The following is a 22,345-nucleotide window of genomic DNA, read 5'->3' as shown; positions in this document are numbered from 1 at the left end:
CAAGAATCTTATCAAGTTTTTATGTGATTTTGTTTATGAAGTCTCATTGCAAGTGAAAACGGGGCACTCATCTTCACTGTGTACAGGTAGAAATAACACTAATAATTTAATAAATTAAAAAGCTATATGGCAATGGATAGGACATAGTCTATTTCTTTTAAAGACTCCAATAACTAAAGTTTTCTTCTGGTCGTTCTGTTACAAGCAAGCCAAAAGGCAACTAAGTATGAGTAGTATTTTTGTAGCCTAAGCTAAGTAATGCCATGTAGCATTTACCCTAGAGGTATCCACAATATATTCTACCCACACCTATTTATTCACAATGTTTCCCTACAGCAAAAGTCAGGTTTTTACATCAAAACATTCTGAATATATGTGGATAAGGTACATATACACTGAGAAAAACAAATGTATTGACATATTAGTGGTAGACTTTTACATTTACTATTTAATTAGTATTCCTAATTATTAATTATTACTATTATTTAATTATTATTACTATAATTATTCAATGGCAAACTTGACAGAGTGCCTGTTTTAGGGGGCTAGCAAGATTCTAATTCCACATGAAAAAAGTTAAAATTCTACCTCTTCCCAACAAAATCAGATAATTTTCCTAAAACCCACAACTAACACACACACCTAACTTTAAGCAAGGCATATTTAGTCCAGCACAGAAACCTCAAAAGCCTGGATTTTCAAATGCACTTGTACAGAAATAAATTTCTTATGACAGCATTAGTAGCTGAAGTGTCCCATTCTTGAAACACATATGCACAGGCATAATGCAATCTAGATGTCTTCCACTTCTGACTTTCCACTGCCCTGTACCTCCTGTGACCACTGACACAATTTGGTGTATAGTTACCATTTTCCAAGGGTGTACTGTTTGCATGTACTGTGTCTGTACAAAGAATGGAGCAATGGCAAATCATGTTCACGTGTCTGTGCTTCCAAATGGGGTCATTATGATCAAGTGCAGCACAGCAACTCATCAGAGTAGTTTCCTAAAGAACTGTAACTACAGCTGATCTCTATATTGGTTCAGTTAGGGTTCATACCCTGTCATCACTGCTGTAATCAGTGGCAGTAGTAATTTGCCATGGTTTAAAAAAAAAAAAAGTCTAAGCATTTTCTAGTGTTAATTTTCCTTGAGAACTAAGAAGCTTAACAGCAGCCAAGTTATGGCTAGTTTTATGATAAAAGATAATGAGTTGAATAGTAATAACACTTTGCACTTATGTAGCTATGTGTACTTTCAAAGTGCTGTACACATACTGAATAATTAATTTTAATTAAAAAAGCCTTGAAAAGATAGATTAAAGTACCCTTGAAATAAGTGAGAAGTGTTGGTCATTACTTCAACAAGGGGAAGATATGTCCCCAAATATCTTTATGTCTGAAAACTATTAGGAAACTAACATAGCATCATAACTTAGGAAAACAATGCTTCACCACATGGAATAAGTTTTCAGAAAAGAGTGAAACTACTTAAACAAATGAAGCTGTAAGGTCAAGCCCTAAATTATACATCACAGCTTTTCCCCCTTTTTTGCTTTTTCTTTATTACAGAGATTTCAACCTTTCAACATACCAGGCAAAAAGTCCCACTGACTTTTACCAGATGAAATCCCTTAGCAATTTTTATGTGCTTTCTAAGTTGTTTACCTTTCCTGAATTGTTCAGTTTCATGTCAGCAGTGGCTTTACAGCATGTCATAGCTATAAAACAAAGAACTTTTTATTTTTTTGTGCAAAACCACACCTTACATTTCTAAGAACAAGGCTGTTCTCAGCACTCCTGCCCTCAAGAAAAATGCTGCACTTCCCATCAGAGACCTTCATTTTGTTCCTTACAAGAAGGAGGTGGCCAGTAAAAGGGCAGTATGCTTCATGAACTGAATTTCACAGCTTCATTTTCCTTGGTTTTTTTACACTTTGCTAGAAGCTGCTCTTCTAGGATGACAATTTCATACCTGTTGCCATTCTCCCCATCATGCCAGGCAAATTGTCTGGGCTGCATGCAGCAAGCATGCAAAAGTAAACTTCAGTTTCTCACAGTTAAAGGCCATATCATCTTGTGTAAAAATTTTCCCATACAACTATTCACCCTTCCCTCTTCCAACACATTCTGCTTTAATAAAAAAAATATATGTGGACTTGGGATGCATCTCTCAACTTTGCTTTTCATTTACAAGCATACTAAATTTTAATCCATAAATACTAAACTTAAATCCATTAGACTCACAAAAGTAATTTTTGTAGTGCAAAATCTTTTTTGTATCTAACTGATCCAGGCAGTGCTACAATAATCCCAGCCAGTCATTGCTGTCTCTGCTGAGAAGCGGGAAAAGATCCCTCTAGCTAGTGAACTCCATCAATTTTCCTAACCATTTTCAGCAATCTCTTCCAAAGATATTTTAGAGTAAATTTATATAAAACATCCTTTCTGTTTCTCAGAGATATAACAGTTTCTTCTCATTGTGCTCTCAGAAGTCACTGGTAATACATGGACATCTGAATGTTTCTAGCAGAATTCTGTAAGTGTTCAAAAGCAGCAAAATCTTTATTTCTGGTCAGCAGATTTTATAAAAATGACCATGGAATTACTGCTTGCATCTAAGGCTTTATAAAGTTGTTTATGGAAAAGGTAGGAAAGTGTACCACTTAGACATGTCATGTTCTCTTTGGAAAAGTTGAAGTTGTCTATGGAAAAGGTAGGAAAGTGTACCACTTAGACATGTCATGTTCTCTTTGGAAAAGTTGGTACAGAAGAATCATAGAACAGTTTAGGTCAGAAGGGTCCTTAAAGATGACCTAGTTCCAACCTCCCTGCTATGGGCAGGGACACCTTCCAGCAGACCAGGTTGCTCAGAGCCCCATCCAAGCTGGCCTGGAACACTTTCAGAGGTGGGACACCCACAACCTCTCTGGAAAACCTCGTGATGGTTCCAGTGCCTCACCATCCTCACAATTAAAACTGCTTTCTAATATCTAATCTAAACTTACCCTCTATCAGTTTGAAACCATTCTCCCTTGTCCTGTCACTACATGCCCTTTTAAAATTTCCCTGCCCATCTTTCTTGCAGCCTCCCTGCAAGTAATGAAGGCTGCAGTTAGATCACCCCAAAGCCTTCTCTTTTTCAGGCTGAACCATCCAAATTATTTTAGGCTGTCCTTTTAGGGGAGGTGCTTCATCCCTCTAACCATGTTAGTGGCCCTCCTCTGGACTCACTTCAAGAGGTCCATGTCCTCCCTGTGCTGGGGACCCCAGAGCTGGATTCAGCATTCCCGGTGGGATGTCACCAGAGGGAGGTAGAGGGGCAGAATCCCATCCCTTGCCCTGATGGCCAAGCTGCTTTTGATCCCAGGATACAATTGGATTTCTGGGCTCAGCACATGTTGTCAAGTCATGTCCAGCCTCTCACCCACCAGCACCCCCACGTCCTTCTCAGCAGGACTGCTCTTGATCTGTTCATCCCCAGCCTTTTGCATCCCCAGCAACTGGTACTGGGGGCTGCCCCAGCTCAGGAGCTTGGTCTTGTTAAACTTCATGAGGTTCCCAGGCCCACATTCTGAGCTCGTATGGGCCTCTCTGGATGTCATCCCATTATTCAGGTGTTTCAAACACACCCCTCAGCTTGTCATCTGCATATTTGCTGAGGGTACACTTGATCCCTTTGCCTATATTAAATAACACTGGTCCCAGCAGAGATCCCTGAGGGGCATAATTTGTCACTGATCTACATCAGAACTCCGAGCTGTTGACCACAATCCCCTGAATGTGACCATCCAACCAATTCCTGAAACACCAAACAGACCCAATCCAATCCATCTCTCTCCAATTTAGAAAGAAGGATGTTGTGGGGTACTGTGTCAAACGCTTTTCAAAAGGCCAGATAAATGACATCTGTAGCCCTTCCCTTGTCCCCTGATGTCGTCACTCCATCAGAGAAGGCCACTGAGTTGGTCAGACAGGACTTGACCTTGGTGAAGCTGTGCTGGCTGTCTCAAATCACCTCCCTGTCCTCCTTGTGCCCAAGCACAGCTTCTAGAAGGATTTGTTCCATAATCTTCCCTAGCAAAGAGGTGACACAGATAGATTAGTAGTTCCCAGGGTCGTCCTTTCTACCCTTTTTAAAGACTGGTACATTTCCTTTTTCCAGTCACCTGGGGCTTCACCTGACTGACATGGCTTTTCAAGTATCATATCAAGAAGACAGCAGAGTATAAATTAGAGGTGGCAGCACATGTAAACTAGAAGAATAGATACTAAAACACAGTAATTCTGGATTACTTTTGTAAACCAAGATATGATGTTTGTAATGTTAGGCAAAACTGGGTGAAAGTGTTTGGTGGAATGGCTTGTCTACATAGAGTTAGGAATAATTTTCATATGACCATAGCCTGAAGAAACTGTTTAAGTTTTCAGTTCTACTTCTTCCAGCACATGCAAAATGCCAAGGCTCTGGACCTGAGTTTAACTCAGTCATTTTAGAGGACAAAAGCTTGAGCACTAGAACATAACCTTTGAACAAGACAAATATTTTTAAACAGATATTGAGAGTGAGAAGGGTGGGGGAAATGGGAGATATTCTAGTGCTTTATGCTCCCAAATTGGAAACATGAACCCCTTTTGTCCAGTCCATGATCTGAAATGATCTTCCTGACAGGTTCTCAGATGTCTATATGCCTCACTGTCCCCACCTTACAATGAGGGCAATGACTAATTCAAATCAGAGCTAAAATAAAGATACAAGTATTGCAATTACCTTTTTTTTATCATGAAGGGCAGAAAAAGGAATCAAATTTGTATATTTTGAAACAAGACAAAATATGTTAAATGTTTTTCACTAGATAAAATTTACATTATCTGCATATTCTTCTTCTTTCACAGTGTCTAATGAAGGCCAGGTATGTTTCAAGTTTGGCAGCTCTCTTCCAGTCACCTTATGGTTAAAAGCACTATAGAGGGCTGTAGATCCTCTCTGTCATGGATGGCTGGTATGACCTTGAGTGATCCAGAGCAGATCTCAAGGAAATAATTCCTTGTACAGAGGATCAACTTACACCCATCAGACTCAAGTCCACTTCTACTTTGTCTCTTCTGCTTTTGCCCCTTGGGCTCTAGTAAAACTTAATACATTTGTATTTCTGAGATATTTTGTATTATAGCATTTCCAGCCATAAAGGAGACAGTTCTGGTGGAGCCACAAGCAAATTAGAGCTCTCTCTTCAAGATGTATAAAGTTCAGCCACAGTTCACAGTGACTGTATTTTCCAAGGCACCCTGTGCAATGCAATAACATGAGCTTCATCAACCAGCAAAAAGAATAACAAGATGTCATTGTAGATGTTACTTCTGAGAGGCAATGATAATTCACCAGTATTTGCACAGATTACTGAGAACAGGTGTGCAGCAAAGTTGATTCCATTCATTTGTATTAATAAGTATATTAGGGTATTGTGTCTTATCAGTTTAATTTATTAGAGTGGATTGAATTAAGGAGTTGACCAGCAATTAATAAAAATTAATAAGGGACCATGCAGTAAAAGGTAATCCATAGATGCTCTATCAGGTAAGCAGTAAAAGAGGTAAGCAGGTAAGGAATATCTGAGTGAACTCCCACACCATACTGGGAAGGCATTGTTAATCAGCTTTTAAAAAATATTTCAGGCATATTTAAAGGTATGAACAACGTCAAAATCAACAAAACCTCCAATTTCAGGTCCTGCAGATGGGTAAAAGATGTAACGAATGAATAAGCATTCCAGGAACCAGGAAGGACACAGACAGACTAGCAAACCTGGCTTCACACATTTTGCTTTTTTACCTCCCGCTTGCCTACCCAGATACATCCTTCACACAATCTAGAATATAGGAGAGCTAGCTCAAACTGTTTGGGTAACAACAGTACAATGCAAGTCACGTCCCACTGATGATTACTTTCTCTTTTTCTTTTTTTTTTTTTTTGCTAGTACATTAAAACTTGCTTTGAGCCATTGTCATGTACAAGTACATCTACATAACACAAATAAAATACTGCTTTAGTAACATGTGTCCCTTTATGGTGAAATACCTGAATCACAGAAATTTACCTGTACAGGCAGAGACCTGTGCAGTCCACACCATGCCAAAATAGGCTTGTTCTCTACAATTATTCTGAAAGGATTGTTTCAATTGATAGAAATTTCAAGGCATGTGACTTCTGCCTCTTCTCTTGCAGAAGATTTGACAAATCTACAATTTCTAGAGTTCAAAAGGCTTTTGAACTCTATATTTTCTTCTCAAAAGATCATTCCAGGACACTTTAGTTTTGCTGGGGAATGCAAAATATGGCAGCAAATTTTCCCCACAAGTGTTTATACAGTTCAGTTACCTACAGATAGCTACACAGAATCACAGAAAGGTGGAGATCAAAAGGAATCCTCAAAGATCATAAAGTCCATTGTCCTTGCTCAAAGCAGGGCTGGCTAAAGCAGGTTGCTCCAAGCCTTCTCAAGTCAGTTGTTTGATCTCCATGACAGAGACTCCACAACCTATTTTGGCAACCTGTTCCACTACTTGACCACCTTCACAACAAAAAGGGTTTTTCTATGTTAAGTGGACTTTCCTGTGTTTCAGTTTGCGTCTATTCCCTCTTCTCTTTTCACTGAGCAACTCTGAGAAGAGTCTAGCTTCATACTCTTTACCTTTTGTTGCTCTACTGGCAGAGAAAGATCATTGCACAGTTTTGCTGAATTATGCTAGATCTAGCAAAAGTCTGTGATGAGAAGGGCCCTGCTGATGTCTATGCATCTTACACTTAAAATGACATAAGTATCCTTTTGTTAATTTTCTAATTCAGAATAACAAACCTCTCCTAAAATTGCACAGAAAGGGGGAAAAAGCAAATTGTTTTTCAAAAGTTCAGGAAACTAGACAATAATATATGCTAATCATTGGCTCACTTTGTGTCTGTGAGTAAGCCTTTCACCTTCACCTCTCCCATTTGATACAAATACAAAAGCTGATGAGAAATAGTAATCTTACTTGAAAATTTATATTTAAAATCTCATTCCCTGAGCATCCTACGCATATCCTCAACTTCTACAAACAGTCGAGTAATTTTCCCTATAGTGAATGCCTTTTATTATATTTTTTTAAGTGACAAAATTTTCTTCAACATATTTGATTCACATTAAAGAAGCCACCTGCCTTTACACTCAGCTCACTTAAGCAAGTTAATTATGCACATTAAAGTCTTTTGCACCCATTGTGCCCTGAAGGAAGTATAATGTGTTTGCACATTGGCAGCAAGTGCAGTAGTGGTTGGCCAAGGGATTTATTACCAAATACATCCTACATGACAAATATCCAAGAGACACTCTGGTAGGGCCACTACAGACTAATCTTGGGGCTACTAAAGGGTAATAGTAAAGCAGCCCATGCAATTCATGTAAGACAGAGAGGCTTCCCACACAAATTAAAAAAAAATCAAACCAATAATAAAATCAAAACCCTCAGGGTCCATATTGAAGAGAATGATTCAGCTTTTTTACTTCTAAAAATACAGAAGATTTATTATTTCTAAAGTACTTCAAATTGAAGAATCATAATTTTGTTATGAATCACTAATGCTGTTTTCTGTATAACGCTGATGTTTTCTTGGAAATCATTCATCCTCTTACCACCCAGCCTCAACTTTGCTTAATTTTTAAGACCAAACAACATACTAACTAGGATGTCATAATGAAAAAATACATTGTAATGATAGAATGAAATGACTCAGACAATATATACCAGACCCTGGTCAGGATGAATTTCATGGTGAATAAAGGAAATGGTTTCAATGGTACAGAAGGAACAAGTAACAAAAGGCAACAAAGAATCTTATACTCTGAGGTCCTTGCTCACAATGAGTATTATGCTAACATACTCTTTGCTTTTAGAGCTTACGACCACATTACATGACAGAGCATTTGTGGAACCTTCTGTGTTCCAGCACAATCATATGACCCACACAGATACACAAAAGCTTCAGTTTCAAATTACACTATAAATCCCATATGCATCTGTGGTAAACAACATCAGAACCATGATAGGAGAAACTATGAGGCTTTGCTTTCGGACCAAAGCTATCAAAAGAGGCGACTGAAAAGCCAGAGACTGCCTAGGCAAGTAGATATGTCCCTAGAGCTGATCTAAATATGATGTACATCCAGAGTTCACTAGGAATACCAGGTGGGGAGCCTACTGTCAGCCTCAGCTTCTTGCAGGAACATAACACTGAAGGGCTGTTATTTCAATCTCATTCTGCCATAGATACTGCCCAGTACAGTTTTGGCACCCCTTTTACTCCGGTGGGTTACAGTTAAAATGTCCTGTGGCAAATCACATAAGGTCCTTGTGTGTGTCGCTCTCCAGTGTTCAGCCTGCTGTCATAATTCAGCCAACAATAACAGCAACTGACAGCCACCACTTCATTTCTAGAATAGCAGCTTCCAAGTTTTTTGGTTGTGGGGGGGGGGGGGGGTTGTTTTGTTTTTTTCTGGAAATGTCTCTTTGGGCTTACTATATTGTTGTAGTTCTGAATTTCACTTTTGCAACCGAATTTCCAGTTAGCTCCCGACTACTTGTATCATTACTATGATCATAGGATTTGGAACTGGCAAGTTCAGGAGTTCATCTCCAAATTTTCAAGGTCAGAAACAAAGAGATATCTGATAAAGAGTTGGCAGAAGACTGAAATTATACTGGAAAAATGAAGAAAGTAAAGATACTGGAGTATGTTGATGAAAAGATAACAGCTCAGGAAGAGTCCAAATTTCATCTGGAAATCCAAATTTCTAATACAACTGTGCCTCTTGTCAGCACCTTGCAATCTCAGGATGGGTTAATTAATAAAAGCCAACCTACATATTCACTTAGTTTGTGGAGAGGTAAAGGATGCTCAGAGCTCAAAACTCTGACCTGGCCACTGAAAATATAATTAATAATCTGGCTGTGTTGGAAAACAACACTTTTGAACCAACCAGGTGTCTTCTTGGCACAGAAGCCCTTTCATGATAAAAATCAAGCTGGAATATTTGGGTGGGTTGGGGTTTTTTTTCCATTTTGTTTTAATAAGTCAGTATGAGTGCAAGCCAAGACTAAACAGTGAGAAGCAGACAAAGTATTTTACCTGGTTTCACAGTGCCTTCAGGCTATGCCAGCTACAATACCTTTCAACACCATTCTCTGTCCCATTGTGAGGAATAAAAAACTAAAAAGCCTTTTTGGCAAAAGTGGCTGAGTCATTAAGGATAAAATAAATTGCTTTTAGAGGAAAAAAGACAAGCCATGGTGAAACTACCTGCAGCTGACACCACCTTCTTTAAAAGAGCAGGGTCATTGAACTCCATAAAAAATATTTGAGGCAATTATCATCCACAGCCAATCTCTGTTTTACTCTATTGTGCAGAACCACTGGCTTTTCTTTGACTACTCAGGCTTCTGCAAAAGGTGGGCAAGCCAGACAAGAAATCCTAAGGGATTTCCCACTAACTCTGAAATGTGGAAAAGCATAGTGATCACATTTAGTAGAGGTGTTTTATTTAATCTGGGAATTAGGAAAAGTAGACTTTTAGGGGGAAAAAAGCACTATAGAGTAAGTAAAATGTTTGTACTGACTTAAAATTATTTATGATGATGTTTTAGTTCCCCAAAATTAATCAGAGAATGGATGACTAAAACACACAATGACTAATTTCATGCAGTATGATTTGCTTACTGCAAGGAATTGGGAGTCAAGTTATAAGGTCTCATGAATTAGTTTATGTGTCTCACTAGTTCCTCTTTGTGGCCTCTCTATCAATTGATCTAAGTTTTCTTACTGTAAAAATGGAAGATTTGTTTCCATTAACTACTGGATTTTTTTTTAATTGGTTTTAAATCACTGTTAATCTTTTGCTTTAACTTTGCGCTTTATTCTTCAGTTGCCTCGGGAAGTACAGAAGTCATTTCACCATGTACATGCAGATTCTTCTGCCTTTGTTTTAGAGATCTTATGGCCCTATTTCTCCTCACTGCTGTGATTTCTCCTCACACAGTGTTTGTGCAGCACCTAAAGAAAAGGAGCTTCATCTACAGCCATCACTACCATCACAGCCACAACCACCACAATAGCAAGAACCAAGTAAATCACCATCTAACTTACTGACCACTTGTAAAATATTTTCATAACTTTCACTGAATTTCTTCCTTCAGAGTCAATAGAAATAAAATGCTTAAGCAATTGTTTGATTTACAGGATAATTAAACAGACTAAAGGGAATTTTGATTTTTTTAAATTATTAGAATATATATACCATGTTCTGCTGCCTATGTGGTTCTCATCTATGTATCCTGTCTTACTGGTAAAATCTTTTTGATGTTAACAACAATGATTGTTTAAATGGATATCATTAATTTCTTGTATTTAGCATAATTGAAGTTATTTTAATTGAGTCATTTGCATAATCATTGGTTAATGGCATCACTTTTTAGATAATTTTTGCAGCAATAATAAGAAGAACAGTAAAATAGAAGAGGGGGTGGAGAAGAAAACACCCCAACACACATGGGAAACAACCTCCAGGGTATTGTCTCTACCCTGCCTAGGCACTTCATCATGATTTCTTGAGATTGTGCAGAGAGATAGCATCCCTCAGCCTGACAAGTCCTAAATTATTACATTTGTGTATTATTTATTTATTTTTCTTTCTGTGTACCCAAATCATGACACAGGCGTGAGGGAGAGAGACTCAGTGTATGCCTATATACTCAAAAACAGTATTAATATGATTATTCGCAGTTGCATCATAGTAGTAGTGGAGTTACAGAAAAATCCAAGTCCCTTCACCCACATTCACTAGGCCAAAAGCCCTAAATCCATAACCCACTGAAACCAGGGAGTAGAAAGTTTTGGCTGAAGGGGGCTTGTGGCAAGACCAAGAACTAAGCCTAGATTTCTGGAGGCTCATTCAGGTGCTTTGAAGGTAACACTATTTAAGAGAAAGAATAAAGTCAAATAGGAAAGAGGGGTTAAGTGTGATGCTGTGAGAAGGTAAAGAGCTTAAGTGAAGGTCACAGAGCTCAATACTTGAAGAAAATTAAGAGTACAAGGAGTCAGCCTTTAGAATTAATTTTTTTTTCTAGGACCTGGTTAATCATGTCTTTTTTGCTCATGTATTAAAAGCTAACCAGCACTTCTAGGCTAAAGAAAAATTCTAATTCTGGATTAGAAAAATAACAATTTCTCCCTTTCCAGTTGAGGGGGAGATCATGACAGAATTAAGCTTGAATCCAGCACCTGTGTATTTAATTTTCATATTGGAAAAGAGAGGCTATGTCATACTGGAAAGTTGCACATTTTCTGCACTTAAAATGAGAATTATAGTATTTCTCTGTGTCACTGAGGTACTGGAAATGTATATATTTTTAAGACATGGAATTGCTAATATGACTGGGACAAACTCTCCAGTGACAGTATTTTTACAAATTTGAAGATCTATATAAACAAAATATAAAAGAGTAATTCAGACACCAGAGCACAAAAAAAAAACCAACTTGATAATATAATGAAAAACAGCCAATACATGCATGCACCTTCCTTGTCCTCCTCAGACTTCCCAAGGTGTCTGTAACACACTATGCAAACACACTTCAATTGTCAGCTGTTCACACAGAGAAAGCCTCCTGTAGTATTTAAAGTTAGAAGAATACTATGTGATTGAGTAAAATTTCAAAGCTCATAAGAACTCATTCAAAACTCATTTCTGTACCAGTATGTGAAAGAATGAACCTCTTAAAAAGTCAGTAAGATGCAATCCTGTATATCCAAAATCACTAGAATATATTATTACACTTACCTGAATTCATCATGTTATTAGGAATACCTGGTATTGCAGATTACTGCCTATTAGGGAGCCCACTGCTGAAGTTTCTGAAAGAAAGATGAGATAGAAACACATTTCCTAAACATTGATGCTCTTTGTATATCTATAATTATACTCTGGTATCTTATCTCAGGGGAAGGAAAAAAATAAAAATGTTAGAATGGCAGTGCTGCTTTTAATTTAATTAGATATCAATTTAAATAATATAAAACTGATGTTACTTTCTGATAAAAGGCTTAAATTGGAAACTTGATGGAAGAAGCTAATGAAAACATATGTCATTATCTTTACTTCTTCCTTCTAAACAGCACAGGTCAAACAGAACCAAGTTTATCTGCTGCTTGGATGCAGATCATGTCTATTAAAGGTGGCTGTAGTCTCTACTGCCACTGATCAGAACTTGGTTTTAGTCTAGAATTTGTAACATCTGTCTAGTTTTCATACCAGTCTCTTCCATTAAATCCCTACACAGCATTTTCCAAAAATTCCTTTGCACACCTATTTCCCTTTCAGCAAACAGCCAGACCAAAATAGAAAATTATTACACCCATTGAAATTGAATCAAAATGTCATGTCTCAGCCAAAGTTGAGATAATTGAAAATTGAGAAAATTGTTCTTCATTTGCAGTTAGAAACTAATTCCACAAACAATGGCCAACTAATTGCTTCCTATAATACTGCTGTGAAGCAATGAAGATTGAAACAGAGGAATAGAAATTCAAAGCACTGATGTCAGGGCAGGAATCTGTTAAGATATTCCTAGTTACCCCCTAGTTTTACCTCCTGACCTTAAATTAGTGTCTGAAACAAGAGATGTTCTGTTTTCGTCATCCACATCAATTTGGTTTTATTTTTGCTGTTAAGAAGACTGTATCCATGATTTTCAGAGGCAAGAGAAAAAGCTATGTGAATTCATGGTCCTGCCTCCTTTTTTTTTTTTTTAATTTGCATTTTGTATCTCATGAATCCACACACAAAGCCCAGTGAGCTAATCACACGACAGTCAAAGGCAAGCAATGCAGTTGCCAGTGTAGACCTATGTTCACAAATCCTCATGTATACAGATACCTTTTACTGTATACATTGACTAAAGCCTTGTACACAGCAAAAGCAAAATACACAAGACTCTTTAAACAACAACAACAAAAAACCCAAATAAAACCACTAAGTAAGATGGCCAATACTAAATTTGGAGGAGCTGTTGACTCTCTAGAAGGCAGAGAGGCTCTGCAGAGAGACCTGGATAAATTAGAGGACTGGGCAATCACCAACTGTATGAAGTTGAACAAGGGCACATGCCAGATTCTGCACCTGGAGTGGGGCAACCCTGGATGTACAGACAGACTGGGACATGAGATGCTGGAAAGCAGTGCCATGGAAAGGGACCTGGGGGTCCTGGGCACTGGCAAGTTGAACCTGAGCCAGCAGTGCCCTGGCAGCCAGTAGGGCCATCCCTGTTCTGGGGTGCATCAGGCACAGCATCACCAGCCAGGCAAGGGAGGGGATTGTCCTGCTCTGCTCTGTGCTGGATGGCCTCACCTCGAGTGCTGGGGGCAGTTTTGGGCAACACAATATAAAAAAGACATTAAGGCATTTGAGAACATCCAAAGGAGGGCATTGAAGATGGTGAAGGGTCTTGAGAGGAAGCTGTATGAGGAGACTGAGGGGAGACCTCACTGCAGTTACAACTTCCTCAACAGGAGAAGAGGAGGGGCAGGCACTGATCTCTTCTCTCTGGTGACCAGTGACAGAACTGAAGAGAATGGCATGAAACTGAATCAGGGAAGATTTAGGTTAGATATTAGGAAGAGGTTTTTCACCCAGAAAGTGGTTGGGCACTGGAACAGGCTCCCCAGGGAAGTAGTCACAGCACCAAGCCTGCCAGAACTCAAGAAGCATTTGGACACTGCTCTCAGGCACATGGTGCGAGTCTCAGGACAGGGCCAGGAGCTGTATTTGGTGATCCTTGTGGGTCCGTTCCAACACAGGATATTCTATGAATTCATGATTCTACGAGTCAGTATTGTAGTATTTTGGCTCATTCAGAAAGGTTATCCTGCATTTTAGCATAGAAGCAGGCGACAAAATGGTGAAAGAAATGCTCAGACAGGACAGGTAGAGGTAATACCATGCCAATAAAATAAGATGCAAAGAGTAAACAATTTGCATATTTGATCTTTGAACTCAGTGGCTGTCTTCCTGAATAACAACTACAGCTGTCTTCCTCTGTAGATGAGTTAAACCAAGAAATGCCCTGAGGGTGAAGACAAGAATTTTGATTTCTAAAAAGCTGTGAAAATAGAAGAAAACAAGTGGAGACATAGTCCAAAAACAACCAGAAATATATAAATAGCAACATTCTGGCCCTTGTGCAAGGATGGGCTTGTGAGTACAGTGACAGAGAGATGTCTAGTTAATATCACCTACCTGAATGACTAGTTTTAATGGTGTAGCCAAAAACGTAAAAATCTCTGACACAAAAATAAATAAGGGCGTACTGGACTCCAGGTACTCAGAAATTACTTTCACCATAAAGCTGTCAATGTTTTGCCAAAGAAGTTGTTCATTGTAATGTCTGCCACCTTGGCTGAAGTAAAATTACCTCAGCAGTGTCACAGCAGCTATACACCCAGCAGAGAAGAATGATTTGCAATGAAATACAGACAGGATAAACTGGCAGCCCTCAAGGGGCTGATTATTATCCAGAGTGTGTAGTTCTGCAGTGTAAGCAGTACAGGACAGACCCTTTCAGTCTGTTCTTGCTGTCGTGCGCTCTCAAATCTCCTGGGATTCCCTGGCAACACTGTTTATGTTTGTTCTCGATATAGGTGGCCCTTATACACGTAGCTCCATGGAATATTCCCAGCAGTAATGACTACTTTCCCAAGAAAGGTGTGTGGAATCTCATGTGAGCTTGACTGCAGCTGAATTATTCGTGCATTGAAAGCTAAACACATGCAGAATCGCGTTTCCAAGTACTGAGACCAGCTGAATATCAGTGTAGAGAAAAAGGCTCTGTTTGCAGCTCTCCTACATCTACAGTAGGACACACTTCACAACAAGTACCAGTGTCCCCTTTTTAATTTAGCCAAAATCAAAGCTCTTCTATCTCCTCTATTATGAAAGGAAACATAGCTGTTTTGTGGAAGGAAGCTATTCTTTCATCTTATACCTGCAGGAAGCAGACAACTGAAAACATTGAGGTTTTTTTCCTTAAAGATGTGACTTTCATAGAAGGTAATGCTGTCTCTTGTCTCAAAAAAAAAGAAAAGTCAATCTAGATTTTCTTGTGTCCACAACTCTCAATGTCACCCCAAAATCACTTTATAAACACATGATTTTTCAAGCCCATGTTTAGCAGAAAATAAATAAGTGTTTAAATATTTGCTTTAAAATCAAAATTACCAAAGGACATTTGATTCTTGCTTATAAAAAAAGAAGAATATTAGACTAGTGAATGCAAGAAACAAAGCAAAAATCCCTGCATTTTCAGTATTAAAAAACTCAAGACTTGCACATACATGGGGAAAAAAAAACAAAAACAAAAAACAATTACACAGCCACAGCTAATCTCACCTGAGTGCCCATCCTCTCATTAACTTGTGAGGGAATTATATTATCTGGCAACCCAGAAGCTATTTACATACTTCTGCATTGCTCTGCTCTTTTTGAAGTGCAAAGGAGGAGCAGCCTTAAAACTCAAAACTGAAACAAACTGAAACAATAAGGAAATATTTCTGCTTTACTGTAACAGCCCTTTCAGCTTGTCACCACAGGTGGATGCAGAAAAGGTGGTAGAAGCAATGAAAAGACAACCCTTTCTTGGCAAGATATAACATTGCCAGATCCAAGGACAGCTCAAAATAAACTCGGGTCTATTTCTAGCCTCCAAAGCAAGTCCCAATCTCAGAGCATGCACTCCTGTGCCTTGCATGTTCATTTATCACACAAGAGTGATGTATCCAAGGTGTCAATATTGCTGTTCCCTATTTTACTGTTTCTATGCCCACTTCCTGTCATCTCCCTGTTTTTCACACTCAGATTGACTTCCAAAGTGCACTCCAGTTCTGCCTAAAGCATGACCTGCTTCGGCTGTAACTTTCACTCACCTGAAGAGCCACATTTCACCCTACTTCATCTAAAGGGAGGCAATTTTGCGGACATACCTGAGAGGCTTCTCTCTCTTGCTGACTTATTCACAGCCCTCTTCAGAACACCAAAAAAATATCTGACAAAGTTCAACTATTTCCTATTCTAGCACTTGCTCATTCATTTTCCTTTGTGCCAAAAACAACATTATGGATAGACATAAATTTTGCTTATAGCTCTGTTGGCTCTCTCCAAGTTTGTAGTCACTTCTCCAGAGTTAATAATTTCCTTCACAAAGTCATTGGATAATACTGGATTTGATTCTCACCACAGTAAAATCCTATTAAAAACCTGATTATTCTATTTTCAGTGTTGACATAAGCAGAAATAGGAGCATTTACATTTCAAATGGATGACCAAGGAAAAAAATAATGAAAACATTTTTGATTGATTTTGCTGTTCTTGGCAAAAAGTGCAACTGTGACTCCCCAAATTCATGGGTTTGAGTTCTATTTTCTTTTTAAATACTTGAAAATTCATATTTTTCTCTTTTTTTTTTCCTTCACCTTTATTTTAAGCCATTTTTCGTTTAAGTATCACCAGATTCTATAGAAAACATAAATCCACAAAGGAACTTCTGATGCTTAGTCATGATGGAATTGGGGTGAAAAGAGAGTACTAACAGTTTCTAGGATGTTAGAGATTTAACTTCAGGATTTTCATTGCAATTAGGCAGATGGCCCTGCACACTGGGCTATACCTGCTCTGCAACTGCATTTCATCTTCACTAGAAATTCTATTCTGGATCTACAACAGCTTCCTAACAAAATTGTTACAGGATGTAGCATAAGTCCAGAAAAGGTTTTTATTACAACAAATTAATTTGCAAATTAATTTCTTCATCAGGGAGCAAAACATCTCCATTTGTTACCTGTTCAAAAATATAAGTGAATTCTAGATAATACATCAGACTGAAATACATTGAAACTACCATTAATATTTCTTCTTAACTATTCCACATACAAAAAATTACAACACACAAGAGATACATCATAACTCACATCTTCATCTTTTTGCTATACCAGTGGGCTGTGTTGACAGACTTGACTTTAATTCAGCTCATTTAAATCTGCTGTGCCTGTTAATTCTTATGTTATCATGAGACAAACTTCACCATTCAGCCTTTTTTATACAAGTACAAGATACTTTGAGAACCAGAGGAAATTAGCGAGGTGGCAGGAAAGGTAAGTGGTACACAAGTATTTCAGAAAGCCCCCAAAAGGGGAAGGGAATTCCTTCCTGGTTTATAAGGCCCAGGGTGAACACCAACTAACTGCTGAAGTGCTCCAGGCCCTCCTGAAGCCCCACATAGCTGCAAGGTAGATCATCTACCCTGGGTTAAATTTATGCAGGTATTCCCTATTACATAAGAGAAGCTCAGCCTGTGCAATGTGGAGCTTTGCATACCTACCTCAGCAGCCATGGTTTGGTGAAGGCACAAAACCACCTAATTATCAGAAAGATCTATGATACCTTCTACACTATCAGTCAATCCAAGACACTGCTCAGTAAGTTTGTCTGGTCATCTGGAAGACAATGGCTGAACTGATCCCAGAGTGCTCCTCCTACTCTGATTTTGTAGGTATACAGGTGATCAAGGATTAAATGGTCATGAGACCTATGGTATCTTCTCAGGCATTGTTATCACCTGTTCTCATTGAATAGCAATGCTTCATTTGGCAAATATAATTTCAACAAATAAAAAAATTCTTGTCCCTCTGCTATTACTTAACCTTTTACCTCACCATTTATGGAAAGCCCACAATGATGACTTCTTTTTCTTCAGAACCTTCCCTCAACCCATTCTCTAACCTTCCTAAAGGCTATTCCACCTGAAGGTTGTCAACATTTTCTGGCATCCCAAAACGACACCATACTACCTTTTCCTAGAAAGTCTTGGAATATTTCCACTTTCTACCCAACAGGCAAACACAAGTTCCTATCAGTATTCTCATATTATGCTTCTTTTTATAGAATATGCTCCTATCCCTGATCTCCAGCTTGTGTTTTTGCCTGCTTTTAGCTTTTAAGTTAAAGTGTGTTCTTTGGGATCTTGGACAGTTTCAAACTCACAGCTGATATTTAGCAAGATAGAAATAACAGTCTGCATTTTTATTGTATAATTATGGGAAGAATGCACACAAAAGGTCACAGAGTATTGCCCTGCATCTTAGCTCAAGTCTTCAGCTGCCATAGGTTTGTAAAAGCCAGAATCAGCCTCACCCAAGGACAGCCTCTCTTACGAGTCCAGTGGTTCACGCTGAGTTCCAGACAGGACTCCATTCTGGAGCAGAGAAGTGCCTTTCTCTGAGCATTTCAGCACTTCCTCTTCTGTCTGGAACTTCTAAAACATCATAAAGAAGGAATGTAGCAGTGGCTGTGAAAGCCTGACTGAAGCTTTTTACCTAAAAATTACTTGCTGTGTCAATGTTAGCTGTATTTGCTGCTTTTCTTACAGCTCAGACTACTTGAAGATGTGGCTGCATGACACCTCAAGAGCTGAAAACAAATTTTTATTTTAAATCTATGGGGGGGAAAAAAGGGTCAAAAAAATTCCTCACACCTAAGGCTCAAAAGACAATGAAAATTTCCCATGATATTTTTTTATTACTATTTTATATAATGAAATAGCATGACCTTAAGTCATTCCAGGAGAGATTCAGATTAAATATTAGATAAGTTGCCCACAGAAGTAATGGAGTCACCATCTCTTGAAGTGTTCAAGAGGTGTCTGGATATGACACTTAGGGTTGTGGTTTAGGGGTGATTACAATTCTAAATTGATGGCTGGACTAGATGATCATGGGGGTCTCTTCCAACCCTAAAGTTCCTGTGATTCTCTGTGATTCTGTGTCAAGTGTCCACAGTGTTAGAGGACTGATGCACCGAGGCTGGGTGCTCTGATCCAGCAAGGGTATAGTAACTAGACAATCAGTGAAAATTTTAAACACACACTCATGTACAGTAGGCCTCCCTACTGCCATGGCCCTCATAAACCAAGGATGCACTTTGGCATTAGACTGGAAATTATCTACAAATGTATTAAGATTCTGACAACAACCAACCCTGTGTGTGCATATATGCTTCTCTGAACATACTTATTTTCCATAAGACAGGTGCTCACAACTATGTAATGAGTACATAATTTATATTTCTAACAGAAAAATATTACTGTTGCATTAGGAAATTCCAGAATGTCAGGAAAATGTGATGTAGAAATGTCTGTACATAGGCCCTATTCTGATTCATTTGTAGCCATAACTGGCCACTGTTAGAGGTGTGATACTAAGCTAGTTGGACCTTTAATTTAAAAAAAATTCATTATTTCATTGCAAAAAATCTGTCATATGGTGAGCACTGAAACACATCCAGCTCTTATAGATGCTCTTGGGATGATCAGAGCAACAGTATTACTGCTTGTACATGGATACACCAGTAGAGAAAAATACCAGAAGGACTTGGATCTACTTAATTCAAATTCTTTTTTTAATTGAAGACTGCTGCTATTGAATAGCTATACACTGTAATATGTAAGAGAGAGAATTATTTCCTCTTTACTTCTCCAGCTAGGTAATATAGCATGGAGCATTTAGCTCAGATTTTGAGAATGGTCACAGTGTGTTAGATTTTGATTTTCTGAGAATGTTAAAAGGAAAATAAATGAGGTTTTACATGAAGAGGACTATTAGTTATTTCCAGTTCCTCGGGGCATTCACAATTAATTTCAGAGGGCAGAGAAATAGCTTTTTGCTTAGTACCATTGAAAATTATTAATTTGCCTTAGGATTCCAGCTGGACCTAACTTGAGTCAATAGTTAAAGTGGTCATTTCTGTTTGTATAAGTGGGAATGACCAGACAATCGCACATGCTGGATTCTGGTGTGCAGCACTTTATGCTGTATTTCAACAGCAGTATTAAGCCCAGCTCTATAGCTCCCTGACATTTCTTTGAAGAATATTTGCAGGGATGAACAAATAACACAAAAAAGGCTTGTGATAGTGGAAGGTGTAGTAAATAGTACAGGGATAAAGCTGCAGGAAATACTCGTTTTACCCTCCTGTTGTATATTCCTCTAGCTGAAGTTCAAGAGAGGTGCAGATGCTGACCAGCTGACAATCCCATATCAAGGTATAAACATTCCCATATAAAAGGTATCATGTAGACCCATGCCAGCTGCTGCTGTCACAACTTTTTTGTAGCTCTCCTTGCAAAGCCAGATTGTTAATTCAAAAATCCTCGATTTTGATTAAAGTATAGAATAGTTTGACAATACATTCATAAATTCAGAGGTAGGATTGCGGAACATCAAACACCAAGCAATAACTGAGAACTTTTAAATACCATTACCTATACTGCTGTTCCATCCTTGCTAAATTACTGGAAGACTGCGAAGTTGTTTAATATCTGTTACAGGATTATGTGAAGATTTATTCAATGCATAAATGTAAACAAATATATTAATGTATTCTGCCTCTTCATTTTTAAAGATGCAATTAAATATAACCTGCCTCTTGCAAGTAGAATTTTTCTATTTTACATATAAATTTTATATATTTTATTCACAGAATTACACTAAAATTCCACTGTACAAGGAGGGGAGAATTCACATGCTCTTCATCTCATCACTGCTTCTTCACAATATCCAGGTGATGGTAAAAATACATATTTCTTTCTGTAGGCATTTAGACTTCAGAGCATTTCCCAGTGCAATTTTATGCTAGTCTCAGAGTCAAGCATAAATATTTTGAGGTACTTTTTTAATGACTAACAAATGTCAAAGAGAAAAGGTGTACCTGTTGGCTCTCATGAGGATGACCAGTCTACTTCCATAAACCACTAAATGTGACTAATCCAATATTTGCAAGGAGTCTATCACTTTGATTATATACAACTTTCCTTAGAAATGACAAATATATAGCATTTATTACTCATATTTATATAGACTTAAAAATTATTTCCATGACTATTTTAATACATCAGGTGCCAAATAGTTCACTGTGATGTAATTATTCTCTATTCTAGGTTAGCATTTACTTTTGTATACATTTCTATCAAGACAGTAATTCATCAGTAACAGATTAAGTAGCAAGGCAATATTTGTAAATTGTATCATCCAGTAGGGATAGGATAAAGGAGAGAAAAAATGCACTAAATATGCAGAATTCAGACCTGATTAATATAAAACTTCAGACTGGAACTGAAGTTCAAATGTGTGCTGGAAGTTAAGCTCTGAACAGAAAGAGATTAGCTTACCTAAGTGTATCAAAAATCTCACAGGCCATCTTAGGAAAGTTTCAGTTCATAATTACAAAACCTCACAAAACCCTAATATTTCTACTGTCTTGATCTACGACACCTCCAATTCATATAAACCAGCACCACACCACAGAATTCAAAATCACATCATGTATGCTACCCTGTAAAACTGTATCCTTTTAAGTTTTTTACTCAATCAGAAAAAAACATGAAAGCAGGATAGACCTGAAATGGGTAAATAGAATTGAAATGCCATTCTGCCTTGTTTTTCTGCCTTGGAAATGCCCTCTTCCAAATTCTGCTTGAGCACCCTGCCCTTAACAAAGTCCCTGAAATACAGAACTGAGGTTATAAGAACATCCTCATTTGCATCCCAGACAGGTCTTAGAAGCTGCCATCACTCTTTCACTTTCAGCTGAAAACATTGGCTTTTTCCTTGCCTCTCCCTCTGGAATATTTTAATTCTATAGATATGTTATTTAACTTGGTAAAGCATTTGTTTGCAGAAGTACGTGGAATGAAAGACTTTATAGAAGTTAACATTCTATCCTCTTGCCTCATACTTCTCTGAATAGATAATATCATTGACACAAATTACTGGACAAAAAAAAGTCATGAGAACTGAAGATGTGTGGGCACTGAAATATTTCAAGAATTGAATAATGCTTTCCTTTCTCTGTTTAGTCTGACAGACAACAATGTGTCTTGGACACTTTGGGACTGAATTATGGAGAAGATGAAAAAGACATTTGAGAAATGCCATTCTTATTTCAAATGCTTCACTTTGCCTTTCAAGAGTATGTCCAAATTGGGCATAAAGTTTATATTACTAAGGGCAATGTATAAGACACATAAATAGTTCTAGTTACAATCTAGTTTCATCCTTCCTCCCCTACAAATAATGACTGCAGGTTTAAACTGGTCTTTGGTTCTGGAGGAAATGCTATTTTATTGTAACTTCTAATTGTGAATTACAATTATATTTGTAATTGGAGAAGTCTGTGGTTTTTCTTAGCATGAGGAAATCTCTAGCATTTCTAGT

At 38.0% G+C, this 22,345-nt stretch overlaps 1 protein-coding gene across 3 annotated transcripts in view; it reads right to left on the bottom strand.

The window, feature by feature from the left end:
• The window catches only part of CEP128 (centrosomal protein 128), a 212,053-nt gene that overhangs the window by 19,772 nt on the left and 169,936 nt on the right, over positions 1–22,345 (bottom strand). For 2 of the 3 annotated variants that reach the window (XR_010999880.1, XR_010999881.1), the window contains exon 26: positions 11,871–11,944. The gene's annotated coding sequence lies outside the window, so the exon portion shown is untranslated. Of the gene's footprint in view, positions 1–482; positions 905–11,870; positions 11,945–22,345 lie in introns of those variants that run through there. The other variant, XR_010999879.1, reaches the window with a different exon arrangement.

Source organism: Anomalospiza imberbis, chromosome 6, assembly GCF_031753505.1.
Source record: "Anomalospiza imberbis isolate Cuckoo-Finch-1a 21T00152 chromosome 6, ASM3175350v1, whole genome shotgun sequence".
NCBI classification, from domain to species: Eukaryota; Metazoa; Chordata; class Aves; order Passeriformes; family Viduidae; genus Anomalospiza; species Anomalospiza imberbis.
The sequence above is the reverse complement of the archived record's forward strand: the minus strand, read 5'-3'. Positions and strand labels throughout refer to the sequence as shown.